We start from the raw sequence: 16,979 nt of genomic DNA, 5'->3' as shown, positions 1-16,979 counted from the left end.
GGGTCTGTTCTCATTTTATAAATTTGTTGAAATCTGTCAAAATAATACATGTCTAAAATTACATTTATAGAACACTTATTAGATGTCACACACTGTGCTAAAAACTTTTTATGAGGGTTCTCATGAAATCCTCTACTAATAGTATCCTTATCTTACAAGTGACAGTGACACTTACAAGTGACAGTGTGTACTTGGTTCTTCATTGCAAAGAACAGAAACTACTTTTTTTAGAGAGTGTGCACACATGCGTGTGCGAGTGGGGAGAGGGGCAGAGGGAGAGGGAGAGAATCTTTTTTTTTCTGTTAAATTCATTTTTATTAATTGAAAACCCTATAACGAAACAGAAGAAAGGTGATATATGAATATGAGAAGCAGAATGAGGTAATTATCTATATGGTCTCAGACTATGGGGGGTGTGAATTACTTCCAGTTCAGCTTAGAAGGTGCTCACGGGGGAACGTGCCTGGCACACAAGAGTCGTGGCCACTTCCGCATTCAGATTTTAAATTGTGAGGGAGGAGGTACCCCAGAATATGTAAGGGATGCAGACATCATTTTGTCACTTAAGATGTCTCAGCACATGCTCCCAGAAAGCCTCTTGAAAACCTACTCCTCCCCCCTTCACCCAGGCTGGAGCAGGTCAGCTGTAGCTGATGAATTGGGTTACCCCACTCCATTCCCATCTCCTAGCTAGGATGGCCCACGCTGAGGACGGAGGGCTCTGGAGGAAGAGTGGAGAGGCTGACACCTTGGATTGTTTGGGACCACAGAGAAATTGCTGCAGTTCCCAGGGGAAGCTGGGGAGGCAGGGGATCAGGAGGGTTGAACCAGAGAAGCTCACGGTCCCTTCCTGCAGCACACTACACCGGCCCACACCTCCACCACTGTGTCCAACAGGAGCTGAGGATTTCCCATTTGGCTTAAGATACATGTGTCTCTCTCTTTTTTTTTTCTTTTTTTTTTTTTTATTAACATATAATGTATTATTTGTTTCAGGGGTACAGGTCTGTGATTCATCAGTCTTACACAATTCAAAGCACTCACCATAGCACATACCCTCCCCAATGTCCATCACCCAGCCACCCCATCCCTCCCACCCTGCTCCACTCCAGCAACACTCAGTTTGTTTCCTGAGATTAAGAGTCTCTTATGGTTTGTTTCCCTCTCTGGTTTCCTCTTGTTTCTATAAGAGGAATATTTTTTTCCCCTCCCTTCTCCTATGAGCCTCTGCCTTGTTTCACAAATTCCTCATATCAGTGAGATCATATAATTGTTTTTCTCTGATTGACTTATTTCGCTTAGCATAATACAGAGGGAGAGAGAATCTTAAGCAGGCTCCACACTCATTGTAGAGCTCCACGTGGAGCCCCACATGGGGCTTGATCTCACGACCCTGAGGTCATGACCTGAACAAAATCAAGAGTCAGATGCTTAACAGACTGAGCCACCCAGGTGCCCCAAACAGAAACCATTTTTGACTAACTTAAATCTAAAATTAATTTATTGGAAAGGTAGTTCATAAATGAACTTGAAAGTGGGAAGGCAGAGGAAAACAAGCCATACCCAAGATAGTACCAAATGAAAAATCTGCTTAGGATTCTGTTAATAGAACAATTTCCACTGGACATTCACTCCCACTACCCACTCTACTGTCTTTGGAAACCCAATGATGTGCCAATGGACTCACCATTCAACCACAGCGAACATAAATGTTCTCTAACTTGACCTATATATTTGTCTCAAAATTCTACTTTCTGTATATTTTTCAAGTTTTTTGTCTATTGCACTATATTTGCTCCCAAAACCCATTTTTTCAATAGTATAGTCCAATCCTATAAAAATTAAGCCATGTAGGAAGAAAGCAGAGCAAATGGTCCCTGTGGAAAATCTGATTCCAAAGTGGGTGTGGAGTTTAGAAGGACAGGAGTGAAAAGGGAAAAAGGAATTGAATCAAGCATGCCCAGTTTATTTTTAGCAAATACTTTATTCATTTCCATATTAGTTCCTCCACTGAGGAGGAAAAAAGTGAATGTCTTGGGGTGTTATGATAATGGGTGGAATCACTAGTATATATGGAAGGAGCCAGGAACGAGGAAGAAACTTTCCATCCCAGACAGCACATGTCTTTCTCTATACCTTGAATTGAAAGTTATTTAAGAACAGTATTAGTCAGGGTTCTCCATGAGGAATTGGCTCACTTAGTTATGGCAGCTGAGAAGTCCCATGAAATGCCATCTGCAAGCTGGAGACTCAGGAAAGCCAGTAGTGTAATTCAGTCTGAGTCTGAAGGCATGAGCACCATGGGAGCTGATGGTATAAATCCCAATTTCGACAGATGAGATGTCCAAGCTCAACAGCAAGACAGGGAAAATACAAATTCTTCCTTCCTCTGTCTTTTGTTCTTTTCAGGACTTCAGTGGATTGGTGATGCCCACCCACATCAGGGAGGGTAATCTACTTTACTGAGTCCACCAAATAAAATGCTAATTTCATCTAGAAACGCCCAGAAAAAAACTCAGAAATAATGTTTAATCTGGGTACCTGATGACCTGTCAAGTTGACATATAAAGATAACCATTACAAGTCCACATCTTGTTAATCTGGCACCCATATGCATCTCTTTAAACCATACTTAATCCCCCAATAAACACAAGAGTGATCATAATCCCACCTAACATTATAGAACTATCCTGCATACAATTGAACATGCACTAACCCCTTCCCCAGAGGAGGAGGTAAAGTCCTTGAGCATTGTTTACTGTTCTTGATATCTCATAACTTAAATACTATGATATAAAACATCAATACATCTTATGTTATATAATAATGGAATAAAAGATAAAAGAAAACAGATATATATGGTAAGTACATAGGTAAATAAATAAATAAATAGTGTGTGCATGCACACACACACACACACACATACACATGCAAACATAACAAAATAAGGAGAGAATACCCATGACAATTACAATACTATTTTCTGTAACTTGTTATGTGGTTGTTTATAAATACCTTCTTCCACTGTCCATTCTGTATCTCCTTTGCCTTCAGCAAGCACCTCACTTCAACTGGTTGTGGTTCTTTATCTGGTAGGATGACTCAAACTAATTCTTGAAGGGTCTGGACCATAACTAGACCTGCCTAGATTGGATTGTTGTAGTTTTCTATTATCCTTAATCACAGATTACAGTAACATTAAAGCACTCTAATGGATCTCCTTTATTCCTGACATACTATTTATTGCCTTCACTGTAGAGTAGTAATCCAATTTCCCCTGGATAGGATTAATCACCCCAGCCAACCTTGTAACACCTTTCTTTCTTTACCTCTTGATTCAGAGGCATGAGAATGTCAAAGGTGCTGAATGGCAGTCTTAACTTCCAGTTCAAAGGAATCTTTGTTCTGTCTCCTGGTGGGAGCATTTATCCCTCTGGAACAAAGATCTTTAGGCTAGCTGAGCATAAGAAAGGAAGCAGGAAGCAAATATTTTGCTAGTGCATCACTAAGAGTAATAGTGATTGATGCCACACCCATTTCTAGCCCTTGGTTCCTGGATCCATGAAATCTGGCTATTAAATAAATGGTAGTAAATGGGTAGCAAATATATTGGATATTGATCCAGAGCATAAAAAGCCTATGGAGAACCGTTCCCTAGCCCTGCAAGGTATTGCCACCATGCTAGCACTGTAACAAGTCTTCAAAAGGCCATTCCACCATTCTGTCAAGCCAGCTGTTTCAGGATGGTGGGGAACATGTAAAAATTAGTGAGTTTTATGAGCAAGGACCCACTGTTGTACTTATTTTGCTATAAAGTGAGTTCAGAAACATGATAGTGAACAAAGCATTCTATAAGCCCATTGATGATAGTTTTGGCAAAATCAGTGCATGCATGAAAGGCAGATCCATATCCACAGTAAATATCTATTCCGTTAAGAAAAAAAAAATGCTGTCTCATCCATGATGAAAGGAATCCAATGTGATTAATACACTAGCAGGTACTGACTGATACCCTAGGGAATGGAGCCATACAGGAAAATCAGTATTTGTTTCTGTTGCCAGCATATTGGGCACTCAACAGTAGCCATAGGCAAGCTGGTTAATAGAAGTCTATATTTTTAAGCCCATGAATAACTTCCATAACTGCCACTATGGTCAATTTGTTCACCAACCAGGTAACGATATGAGTGGCCAGGGAAAGAAGCTGACTTGTACCCAAATAATGGGTCATCCTATCCACTTGCTTATTTAAATCTTCTTTGACTGAGGTCAACCTTTAGTGAGCAGTCCCATGGGACACAAATATTTTCATGTTTATTGCTTATTCAGAGAGGTTTAACCATATACCTCTTCCCCAAATTTCCTTGCCCCCAATTGTCCAATCATGTTCCTTCCAAAGCCCTAACCATATAGCCAAATCATTGGACATGGCTCATGAATGTATGCCTGTCCATTTCTACTTCTAGGCAAAGTGAACAACCAGGTATACTGCTCAAGTTCTGCACACTGGGAGGATTTCTCTTTACTGTTATCTTTCAAAGATGTCCCAGAGAGGGGCTATAGTGCTGCAGCTTTCCACCTTTAGGTGGTACCTCTCTATCATGCAGGGTGATCTGTAAACTAGGCCTGAATCTTCTCTTTCTCTGTCAACTCATTATAGGGAACTTACCATGAGACCGTAAGTTCAAGCTGGGAGAGAGAAGGCAGTGTAGCAGGAATGGGGACTATGGGCATTCTGGATACTTCTTCATGTAACTTAATTTGCCTTTAGAGCCTACTTGGGCCTGATATATGTGTATTATCTCCATTTGATGATGGAGTGCTGCTGGGCAAGCCCAACTTTATGGCTTGGTAGGCTTACCCAGTTCATGATGGGCAAATTCAGGTGGCTCATGGTTAAGTATTCAGGATCTACTAAAGCCCAGTAATATGCCAAGAACTATTTATATATATTTTTTATTTTTTATTTTTTAACGATTTTATTTATTTATTTGACAGAGAGAGACACAGCAAGAGAGCGAACACAAGCAAGGGGAGTGGGAGAGGGAGAAGCAGGCTTCCTGCTGAGCAGGGAGCCCAATATGGGGCTCAATCCCAGGACCCTGGGATCATGACCTGAGCCAAAGGCAGACGCTTAATGACTGAGCCACCCAGGTGCCCCAAGAACTGTTTATAATAAAGAAAATAGTTACCTGCAGATGATGGCAAGGCCTTGCTTCAAAATCCTACAAGCTTGCACTGTGGTTCACGTATAAGGGCCTGCCAAAAGCTCCAAAGAGCATCCCTATCTGAAACTGATACCTCAAGCACCATTTGACCTGTGGTATCATATAATTCAAGTGGCAGAGCAGTTTGCACAGCAGCAGCACCCTCGACTAGTTGCAGAACCTTCTCTTCTGGGCCTTACTCAAAACTAGTGTCTTTTCAGGTCAATTAGTAAATGGGTTAGGATAATGCTGATAAAAGCATTGTTGAGCATCTTTTCATGTACCCATTGTCCATTTGCATGTCTTTGGAAAAATGTGTATTCAAGTCCTTTGCCCATTTTTAAATTGGTCTGCTTGTTATTTTGCTATTGAGTTGTATGAGTTCCCTATATATTTTGGATATTAACCCCTCATCAGATACATGATTTGCACAAATTTTCCCCCATTCTGTAGAACAGCTTTTTATTTTGCTGATTGTTTATTTCTCTGTGCAAAAACTTTTTAGTTTGATGTAGCCCCAATTGTTTATATTTGTTTGTGTTGCTTGTGATTTTGGTGTCATATCCAAAAACTCATCCCCAGGTCCAATGTTATATAGCTGATTACCTATGATATCTTTTAGTAGTTTTACAGTTTTGGATTTCACATGCAGTCTTACATTAAGTCTTATGTTAAGCCAGCAGGTGACTGGATGAGATGGGCGCCTGAATTTCCAGGATCCTGAAGGGAACCTACTGCTATGGGATATGCCTCAGGTTTCTTGAGCCAGCAAATGCCAGGGTGAGCCTGGGGCCTTAGAACCCATGACGAACCCTGCCATGGAAGCTGCCTGGGGTCATAGAAGCTTCCTAGGCTGCTGAAGTAGGCAGGCACCAATATGAGCCGGGGTCTGGGTTCATAAGAGCCTGCCAGGAGCCTGGAGCCAAGGATCCCTTTGGGGCCACCAGAGCCTACAGGTGCTAGTGTGGGCCTGGGCCCTGGGTTTGTGGGAGCCCACAGGTAGCCACTTAGGATGGCAAGATTTGACCTGGTTTTGGGGTGGGCAGTCTCTTTAATCCACAGTGAAGTCAGGTGGTCATTTTACTCTCCTCTCATGAGGAATGTGCCTCCATGTTGGGCTGCCCAGGCTTGGAGGAGGAGTAATAGGAGTTCTATCTTTTCTAACATTCTCAATGTGTCTTTTTCTTATTTCTGGTCTTCATCCAGTTGTTGTTATCCCTCAAATGCAGCCCTTCACTCTTGTGAAGGTATTTTTATATGCACACAGTTGCTCAAATTAATGTTTTGGGGAGAAGGGCAAAGGGTAGAAATTCTTACAGCACCATTTTGCTGAAGTCACTCCAAGAACTCTTGCATTGCATTCTGGTTTCTCAATTCAGTGATTGCAGTTCCTACTGTGCAGTCTGTCCTACATTAAAAAGAAATGATCCCAGAGCTCTTCAGGGATGCCTATTTCCCATCACAAATTTATTTCTCATAGTGTTGGTAAAAGATATATAATCTGGATCCTCCCAGTGTGGATAACTCTTTGTTGACAAATCCTTTCTCACATTCCAATCCCCTTAAGCCTTTGACTCCCAACTACTATATTAAACCAAAACATATCTGTCGTTTCCAATTTGCTCATGGTGGGTCTCCTTTGGGTTCATGCTTCAGCCAATTAAACAAAAAACCATTAGGGTTCTTTCTAACTATACAGATGCAACATTAAATGCAGAACCTTTTGTTAGTAAGCTCATGTCAAGAATTCTACCTGATCCAACTTTATGTTCCTTTCATCATTATTCCACATTCTTAGTATCTATTCTCAAACATGTTCCCCAGATTTCTGTCTGTACATTAGAAACTGCAAGTAGTTCTTTTGGGGTGTAGTACACCTCCTTATGGGTCACATTTAAGGGCTTGCTGGATCTTATCGTTAGGTGCCTGATGGGATTTGAGTCTAGCTATAGTTATAGAAACCAAGAGGGATGGTGGAGTTTGGTCCTAAGAAGAATCAGCATTATCTTGCATGACAACTCCCTTAGGTAAAGCCATTACAGTTTCCACATGCAATGCCACATTAATCTAATCAGATTGAGATGAAAAGGTTGATATCACTTTGGGTAAAGAGGCCAATATCACTTGGGATGGGGATACTGCTGCCAGTGGGAGTGGGGAAGTCACTTCTGCTTGAGTTAAAATGGCCAATCTCACTGGCAATTGGAGAGAACTCTTCTACAGGTAAAGTATCATCAAAGTTTAGGAGCTTAATGTCCCCAACTTCAATAGGTTTTGCCCACTTGTCGTTATCCCAACTTAGATCCCATTGTTTCTTAATCAATGTCCTCAATTTAACAGTAGACACTTTATGAGACTGGAAGTTCAAACTGCAATGTAATTCAGTCAGTTGCAGTATGAGGTTCTATGTCTGATTTTCAGCAATTTCAGCCCTGCAGCTACAGGAAATAAAGGTCTCCTTCAGGGTACACTTAGAAGCTCTCAGGTCATTTATATGGTACCTGAGCTGGGGATTTGAAACCCTGAGCTCATCTTTTACCTTCACCACTTTGTCAAGGGAAATTAGGAGCAAACTACCAACGTTATTATATTTGCTAGTGTTCAAAAAAATATTCAAAAGTATATACAGAATCACCTTGCTCTTTGATTCTTGTAAATAGTTGATTAGGTGTATCCAATGCAGATTTTTTTAAAGATTTTATTTATTTATTTGACAGAGAGAGAGACAGCGAGAGCAGGAACACAAGCAGGGGGAGTGGGAGAGGGAGAAGCAGGTTTCCCGCCGAGCAGGGAACCCGATGTGGGGCCCGATCCCAAGACCCTGGGATCATGACCTGAGCCAAAGGCAGATGCCACCCAGGCGCCCCTCCAATGCAGATATTTTGCATGTCTCTATAAACAGTTTACACCATGGGTTTTCAGTACTCTCTTTACTACTGGAAGTAGGGATATCAGTATTTTCAAAACCAATTATATTAAAGAGCCAATTTTAGAAATCCTAAGACCAATTTAGAAAACTTATCCTTAAAATTCTCTTTCTCTAGGGCCATTTTTGGTACTAAAGTCTTTATTAGGGTTCTCCAGAGATTAATAAGAACCAATAAAAATTACAGAGAGATAGATGTAGATATAGATATATATATATAGATAAAAGGAGATTTGTTATGAGGAATTGGTTCACATGATTATGGGGACTGAGATGTCTCATGATTTATCTGCCATCTACAAGCTGAAGACCCAGGAACACCAATGGTTTAATTCATTCTGAGTCCAAAGGCCTGAAGTACCAAGAGCCCAGTCCAAGAGCAGGAGCAGACATTATGATATGCCCCAGCTCAAATAGTGAGGCAAGAAAAAAGAGACAAATTCCTCCTTCCTTTGATTTTTGTACTATTCATGTTCTCAGTGGATTGATAATGCCTTCCCACATTGCGAAGTGCAATCTTCTTTATTGAGTCCATCAAATCAAATGTTCATCTCACCCAGTAAAGCCCTTACAGACACACACAGAAATAATGTTTAATCTGGGCCCCCAAGGCAGGTCAAGGTGATACAAAATTAACCACCACAAGAGCAGAAGTCATAGCTTATACCTCTATCAATCACTACATAGCACCGAGAATTGCATACATTAAATACTCGATTCTATTTTTTGTGTTCATATAATCAAATGATAGAATGGAGGGCTCTTATTATGTTCTCGAATTTTCTCAAAGAAGGTAATGGGAAAATTCATATTAACTTGAGAAACTAATAAATACACTAAAGAATTATATGTTAATACCTACATACACAGTGTTCTATAAAATCTAAGAGCTAGAAAAAATGACATAAAACTTATAAAGATTGATAATGTTAAAATCATGTCATCTTCTAGCTGTACTTCTGAGATGGCATTGTAAGGATCTCACTGGACCCAATCCTCAGTGAAACAAGCAAAATGTCGAAATCTGTTGTTGTTTTTTTTTAATGAATCTAAAGTCTCTGGAAACTGTCATATGTTCATGCAGCAAACAAACGAATATCCAAGAAAATTAACTAAAACTTTCTAAGAGCAAGTGGAATCTGTGGTATTTCAACAATGGCCTGAGTCTCAGTTTCCCTTGTCTGCAGGTTAGCTCAACAAAAGCACCAATCCAGTGGGTATGGTCAAGAAGACGGGACTTCTAAAACATTTAGTGCACAATCAAATGTATAAATTCTCATTGGGTGGAGTAAGCTTCCACATTTCAAATACCTTCCATCTCAGTGGAAGAGGCTAAATTCCTTGTGAGTGTAGCCAAAAGATCAGGGGCTCTCTTACTCCAACCAGGCACCATTCATTAAATGAAGGATCTACTTCAGGTGCATCAGGCTGAGAAATACTAGTCTCAATCATGCTCTACCACTTCACTTTTAGGGCAGAGAGTCCACACCAGGAGAAGCGAGCCAAGAAAGCTAGGGGCTCAAACCTTTTCCCCAGCCCAGTGTAGTGGTTCAGCAAATTTTCACAGGTATAAAGGAAGTTCATAAGAAACGAAAGCTAAAAATACCTATACCTACCCAAATGAACTGACTTTATGTGAACAGAATACAAGGAAGTTCAAGTCTAAGGGCACTCAAATATGCCTTTTCTTAATTAATAGCAACAAGCTAGACCATAGGCCAGGTAGTTCATGAGAGAAAACTGGTAAAGAGCCAGAGAAGAAGAGGCTTCCTGAAGTTAGAACAAACCTCAGAGACTGGCTTAAAATTCTGCTCATTCCTGAAGTTGTTTGGATTAGATTGTGGAGCAATGTATACCCTAAAGAATTACTGAAAAAATAGGTAAATCAGTGGAGCCTAACAGCTGCAACTGATAACAAATGAGGCATAGGTTAACAGAGAAATCAAGGAAAAAAATTGTCAAAATGAGCCCTGCTCAACTATTATAATCACAGTTACTGTGTATATGCCCAAGGCTGAGCTCCCTGAAGAGCAACATCAAATATGTTAAATTAACTAAAGAAAATAATGGTTAAAAAATAAAAGTAGCTATAATATCAATATCTCATCAAATGTATATCAATAAAGAGAAATTATAACAAAGAACTGAATTTAAATTCTGGAGTTGAACAATAACCAAACTGAAAAATTTACTGGAAGGGTGCAAGAGTTCATTTGAGCTAGCAGAAGAGTCGGTAAACATGCAGTTAGATCAATACAGATTATGCAACATAAAGAACAGAGAAAAAAGAAAAATTAACAAAGTCTCAGAGAAATATGGGACATCTTTAAATGAACCAATTTATACATATTAGGAATGACAAAATGAGAGGAAAGGAAGAATGGAGTAGAAAAAATATTCAAATAAATAATGGTTAAAAACTTCTAAAATTTTCTGGAAAGCATTTATCTATACATCCAAAAGGATAAAGAAAGTCCACAAAGGATAAACACAAAGAGAAGAGGAAATCTTGAAAACAGGAAAGAAAATAACTCATTGCCTACAAGGGAATGTCAGTAAGTTTAACACCTGACTTTTTAAAAATAACAGATGCCAGGGCACCTGGGTGCCTCAGTCATTAAGCGTCTGCTTTCAACTCAGGTCATGATCCCAGGGTCTCAGGATCGAGCCCCACATTGGGCTACCTGTTCGGCCGGGAGCCTGCTTCTCCCTCTCCCTCTGCCTGCTGCTCCCCCTGCTTGTGCTCGCTATCTCTCTGTCAAATAAGTAAATAAAACCTTTAAAAAAATAACAGATGCCAGAAGACAGTGGGATAACATACTTAAAAAGCTAATAGAAGGGGGAAAAGTGGCAATCAAGAAACTTTTATTCAGCAAAATCATCTTTCAAAAATCAAAATGAGGTATGGCATTCTAAAATAAGCAAAAACAGAATCCTTTCATAGTGAACATGCTTTAAAACAAATACTAAGGAAAGTTCTTCAGCTTAAAAACAAATGATCCCAGACAGTAATTCAAATCCACATAATAAAACAAAGAGCACCAGCAAAGTAATTATATAATTATATATCTATATCTATCTATCTATATAGTGCTGGGTGTATAACATATTGGAATGTAATATATCTGACAATAATAACATGAATAGGTAAGTGAGAGCAAATTTGTATGAAATAAGGAAGTGACACTAGATGGTAATTTGAATCCATAAAAACCTATATTGAGAACTAGAATTGGTAAATAAAAAAGCAAATATAACAAAATCCCTAAATACAAATTTGTTTTTATTTCTTCTCTTAGCTTCTTTAATACACATAGTGTTTTACAAAGTAATCATTAAAACAATGTAATGTTGGGTTTTAATGCATAGACATAATATGTATAACAATATTAGCAAAATAGAGAGTTAAAGTATTATGTGAATAACAATCCTAAATCTCACTTAAATTAGGTTATTATGAATCTGAAGTAGATTCACTTATATTAAGATGTATATGTGGTAAATCCTAGAGGAAACAATGCAAAATAACTCTAAAAAATAGAGTAACATAATCACTGATGCAATGAAATATGAAACAATAAAAAACTGCCATGATGCAAAAAAGAAGCAGTAAAAGAAGAGCAGAAAAATAAAAATGTATTGAGACAGGGATGTCTGGGTGGCTCAGTTGGTTAAGCATCTGCCTTTGGCTCAGGTCATGATCCCAGGGTCCTGGTATCAAGCCACCCCCTTGGGCTCTCTGCTTAGTAGGGAGCTTGCTTCTGCCCCTCTCCCTGCTCATACTCTCTCTCTCTTTCTCATAAATAAAATCTTTAAGAAAATATTGAGACATAAAAAACAAACATTAAAATGACAAGTACAAATCCAATGTCAATAAGATTGAGAATATATTAAATAGTTCCATCCAATGACAGAGATTTTCCGTGGATTAAAAAAAAGATCCAATTATATGCTATCTATAGGACACACAGAATGCCCTCAAAGACACAAATAATTTGAGGATAGAAAGGTGAAAAAGCCATTGTACAAACAGCACCATAAGGTAGTTGGATTGGCTATGCTAATATCAAACAAAATAGCCTTTTTAAAATATGTTAAAGATGGATATTATACAATGGTAAATCTATCAGAAAGATATAAAAATTATAAGCAGATACACACCTAACAACAGAGCTCTAAAGTACATGAAGCAAAAACTGACGAAATTGAAGGGAGAAATAAACAATTCAACAATAATAGAGACTTGAAGACATTATGTTTTTAACGACAGAGCAAACAAATAGGCAAACAATCAACAAGGAAATAGAAGATTTCAGCAACATTATATAATAACTAGACCCAATAAGCATCTATAGGCCATTCAATTCAACAGCAACATAGCACAAATTCTTCTCAAGTGCACTTAAATCACTCTCTATGATTGAGTATATGGTAGGCCATAAAATAATCTTATATAGTTAAAAATACTAAAAGCATACAAGTATGTTCTCCATTGAAAATGGAATGAAATTGGAAATTCAAATAACAACACAATTTGGAAAATTCAAAATTATGTGGAAATAAGGCAACACTCCTATACAACTAATAGATGAAAGAAAAAAATTGCAGAGATAATCAGAAAATATATTGAGATAAATGAGAATAAAGATATACCAAAACTAAAGGGATATAGCAAAAGCAGTCATTAGAAGGAAATTTAAAGTTAGAATTGCCTAGATTAAAAAAAAGTTAGGGGCACTGGGATGGCTCAGTTGGTTAAGCTTCTGACTTCAGCTCATGTCACGATCTCAGGGTCCTTGAATCGAGCCTCACCTCGAGCCCCAGGTCAGGCTCCTCACTCATCAGGGAGTCTGTCTCTCTTCCCCTCCTTCTGCTCATGCTCTCTCTCCCAAATAAATAAATAAAATCTTTAAAAAAATAAAATAAAAATAAAATAAAAAGTTAGATCTTAAAGTAACAACCTAAGGTTCCATCTTATGAAACTTGAAAAAAGGAAAGCAAACTGAACCTAAAGAAATTGAAAGAAAATAATAGAGATTAGAGCAGAAATTATTATATTAGAGAAAAGAAAAACAATAAAGAAAATTAGCACAACTAAAATTTGGTTTTTGGAAATATTGACAGAATTGACAAACTTGGTTAGACTGATGAGAGACTGATGAGAGAGAAAGAAAAGACTCAAATCACTAAAATTATGACTGAAAAAGAGGACATCACTAATCACCTTGGAGGGAAAAAAAAAAAAGATTACAAAGGAATACTGTGAGTAGTCATATGCCAACAAATTAGATAATTTAGTTGAAATGGACAAATTTCTAGAAATATACAAACTACAAATACTGACTCAAGAGGATATAAAAAACATAAAAAGACCTATAACAAGTAAAGAGACTAAGTTGGCAATTTTAAAACTACTTAAAAATAAAAGAGCAGGACTTCATGGATTCACTGGTGACTTTTAACACATATTTAAAGATAATTAATTCTAGTTATTCAAAAGTTTTCTCAAATAAATGGAGAATAAGGAATATTTCCCAACTCATTTCATGAGTCCAGTAGTAACCTGATAGCAAAATCTCAGGCAAGCTATCACAAGGAAAGAGAATCATAGATCAATATCTCATAAATAGACAAAAATCATTAACACAAAGCTAGTTTACTGAAACCAGAAATATATAAAAAGGATTATATACCAGGAGCAAGTAAAACCATGGACTTTACTCAAAAATTCAAGGATTGGTCTAATATTCCAAAATCATTAATGATTTTCCTAAAACCTACTAATATGTTCTATTAGTAGAATAAAAGACCAAAACAACATGTCATTGTAATTGATGCAGAATACCACATTTGACAAATTTCAACATTCCTTTGTGATAAACACTAACTAGGAGTGGAAGGGAATTTTCTTAGCCTGATAAAGCTCATTAGTAAAATTTCACAACAAAAGTAATACTTAATGTTGTAAAACTGTATACCACTCCTTTAAAATCAAGAATGAGACAAGTACATCCACTCTGATTACTTCTAGTCAACATGTCACTGTAGGTTCTGATAGGGCAGTTAGATAAGCAAATGGAATTAAAGGCATCCAGATTGGGGCGCCTGGGTGGCTCAGTTGGTTAAGCGACTGCCTTCGGCTCAGGTCATGATCCTGGAGTCCTGGGATTGAGTCCCACATCAGGCTCCCTGCTCAGCGGGGAGTCTGCTTCTCCCTCTGACCCCCCCCCATGCTCTCTCTCTCTATCTCATTCTCTCTCTCAAATAAATAAATAAAATCTTTAAAAAAGGCATCCAGATTGGAAATGAAGAAAATAAAATTATTTCTATTTGCTGATGACATGATCTTATATAAAGAAAGTCCTAAGGAATCTATTAAAAAAATAAAACTAATAAATAAATTCAGCAAGGTTGAAGGATACAAGATTGATATGCAAAAACAATTACTAGCAATGAGTGATCCAAAAATTATATTAAGAAATCAATTCTACTTATAACAGAAAAAAAAATACTTATGAACAAATTTAACAGAAATAAATATAAAATTTATACTGGGAAAACTACAAAACACTGTTGGAAGAAATTTATGAAAATCTAAATAAATGGCAAGACATGTAGTGTGATTTAGTTTAAAAACTTAATATTGTTAAAATGGTAATACTTTCCAAATTTATCTTCAGATTTAATGAATTTTTTATTAAAATTCCCACTGCATTCTTTTCAGGAATTAACAATTTCGTCTTAAAATTCATATGGAAATGCAAGGGACACAGAATAGCAAAAAAAAAAAAAAAAAAAAAAAATAGAAAAAGAATAAATTTTGAGGACTCACACTTCCTGATTTCAAAATTTACTAAAAGCTACATTAATCAAAATAATGGAGGTACTTTCATGAGGATAGACAAATAGATCAACAGAATGAAATTGAAAGTCCAGAAATGAACCCTCATGTTTATGAGCAATTGATTTTGAACTTGAGTGCCAAGAAAGTTCAGTGGGGAAAGAATAATCTTTTCAACAAATTTTACTGAATAAACATATGCAAATGTAGTATAGATCTTCCAGATTTTGGACTATACAACACTTTCTCAGGTGTAATACCAAAAGTACAAGCAACAAAAAAATAAATAGGATATTATCAAATTAAAATCTTTTGTACCATCAAAAAATGAAAAGACAACATAAAAATGGGATAAAATTTTTCAAATTATATATTTGGCAAGGTAATTGCATCTAAAATATATAAACAATTCTTACAACTCAATATTAAAGAGAAATGAACAAAGAATCTGAATATATATTTCTCTAAAAATGATATACAAATGGCCAATATGCACCTGAAAATACGCTCATCATTAGCCATCAGGGAAAGGCAAGTCAAATCACAATGAAATACCACCTCATATCTGTTAGGGTGACTATAATTAAAAGACAGATAATAACAAATATTGGATGTGGAGAAGTTGCTGGTAGGAATATAATTAATGCAGGCACTTTGGAAAAACATCTAGAAGTTCCTTAAAACATTAAACAGAAATTCTATATATCCCAGCAATTCCATTCCTAGATATATACCCCAAAGAAATGAAAACATAAAGCCACACAAAAACTTACACATGAATGTATATTGCAGCATTATTCATAATAGCCAAAGATGGAAACAACTCAAATGTCAATCAACTGATGAATGGATTTTAAAAACAGGGTATATCCACACAATGAAGTATTATGTAGCCATTAAAAAGAATAACCTACTGATTCATGTTACAACATGAATGAACCTTGAAAATATTATGCTAAGTGAAAGAATTCAGTCACGAAGGATCACATATTGTATGATTCCACTTATATAAAATGTCCAAAACAGGCAACTCTATAGAGAAAGAAAATAAATATTTTCATAGTGCCTGGGAGAATGGGGGACTGGGGCTGAAGGCTTAGGTTTCTGGGGTTTCTTTTCAAGGTGATGAAAATGTTCAAAAATCAATTGTGGTGATGGTTGATGGTTGCTCAACTCTGCAAATATACTAAAATCAATTGAATTGTACACTTTAAGTAGATGAATTTTATGGTATATGAATTACATCTCAATAGTTGGTGGTTGTGTTTTTTTTTAACCTGTCCTACATAAAAACATCTTATGGTTCTTGACATCAACTTCTTATCCTCACTACAAGTGCTTCTCTACTACACATCACTGAGTAGAAGACAAGTTAATTATAGTGAATGAGAATGAGTAGAGAATAAATCAAGATTTGACAGCACTCTGAGTAAAATGGATATTCACATTGATTTCCATGGAGAAGAACATGATACCAGCATTTTGTGAAGTCTTCAGCCAGGTCATTCTGTTACCAGTCAAGCTCCTACTGTTTCTTGGCCTCAGTTTTTTTGTCTGTTAAATATAATTAAACAACATCTCCATATTTTCATATATTAATCATGTATTTTTGGCTGTGTATCTGTGTCCCCTTCTAAATCTAACCAGCATATTGTCTTTCCTGAAAATTAACTATCTTTAAAGTATAATTTTTATTGCATATTAAAAATATCCTCAGTAGTTTTGCAGTCAGAATTCATCCTGAAGTGACAAGATTCCTCCAAAAGGATCCCAGAACACTTTACTATTTTTAAGGCAAAATTTGCAGGTCATGGCTAATTTTTTAGGGATTATTTTAAAAATAGTTTTTATTGAAGTATAATTGTCATACAATATTATATTAGTTTCAGGTGTAAAACATAGTGATTTAACTTTTGTATATATTGGGAAGAGATCACCTCAATAAGTCCAGTTACCATCCCCTACTATACAAAATTAGTATAGTATTATTGACTGTATTCCCCAT

General features: G+C 36.9%; 1 pseudogene; it reads right to left on the bottom strand.

The window, feature by feature from the left end:
- LOC116647126 overlaps positions 1 to 9,585 on the bottom strand; it is a 70,736-nt pseudogene extending 61,151 nt beyond the window's left edge.
- Between the last annotated feature and the right edge of the window lie 7,394 nt (positions 9,586 to 16,979).

The sequence above is a fragment of the Phoca vitulina genome, unplaced genomic scaffold, assembly GCF_004348235.1.
Source record: "Phoca vitulina isolate PV1807 unplaced genomic scaffold, GSC_HSeal_1.0 scaffold39, whole genome shotgun sequence".
Taxonomy (NCBI): Eukaryota; Metazoa; Chordata; class Mammalia; order Carnivora; family Phocidae; genus Phoca; species Phoca vitulina.
This window is presented reverse-complemented; position numbering and strand designations above follow the sequence as displayed.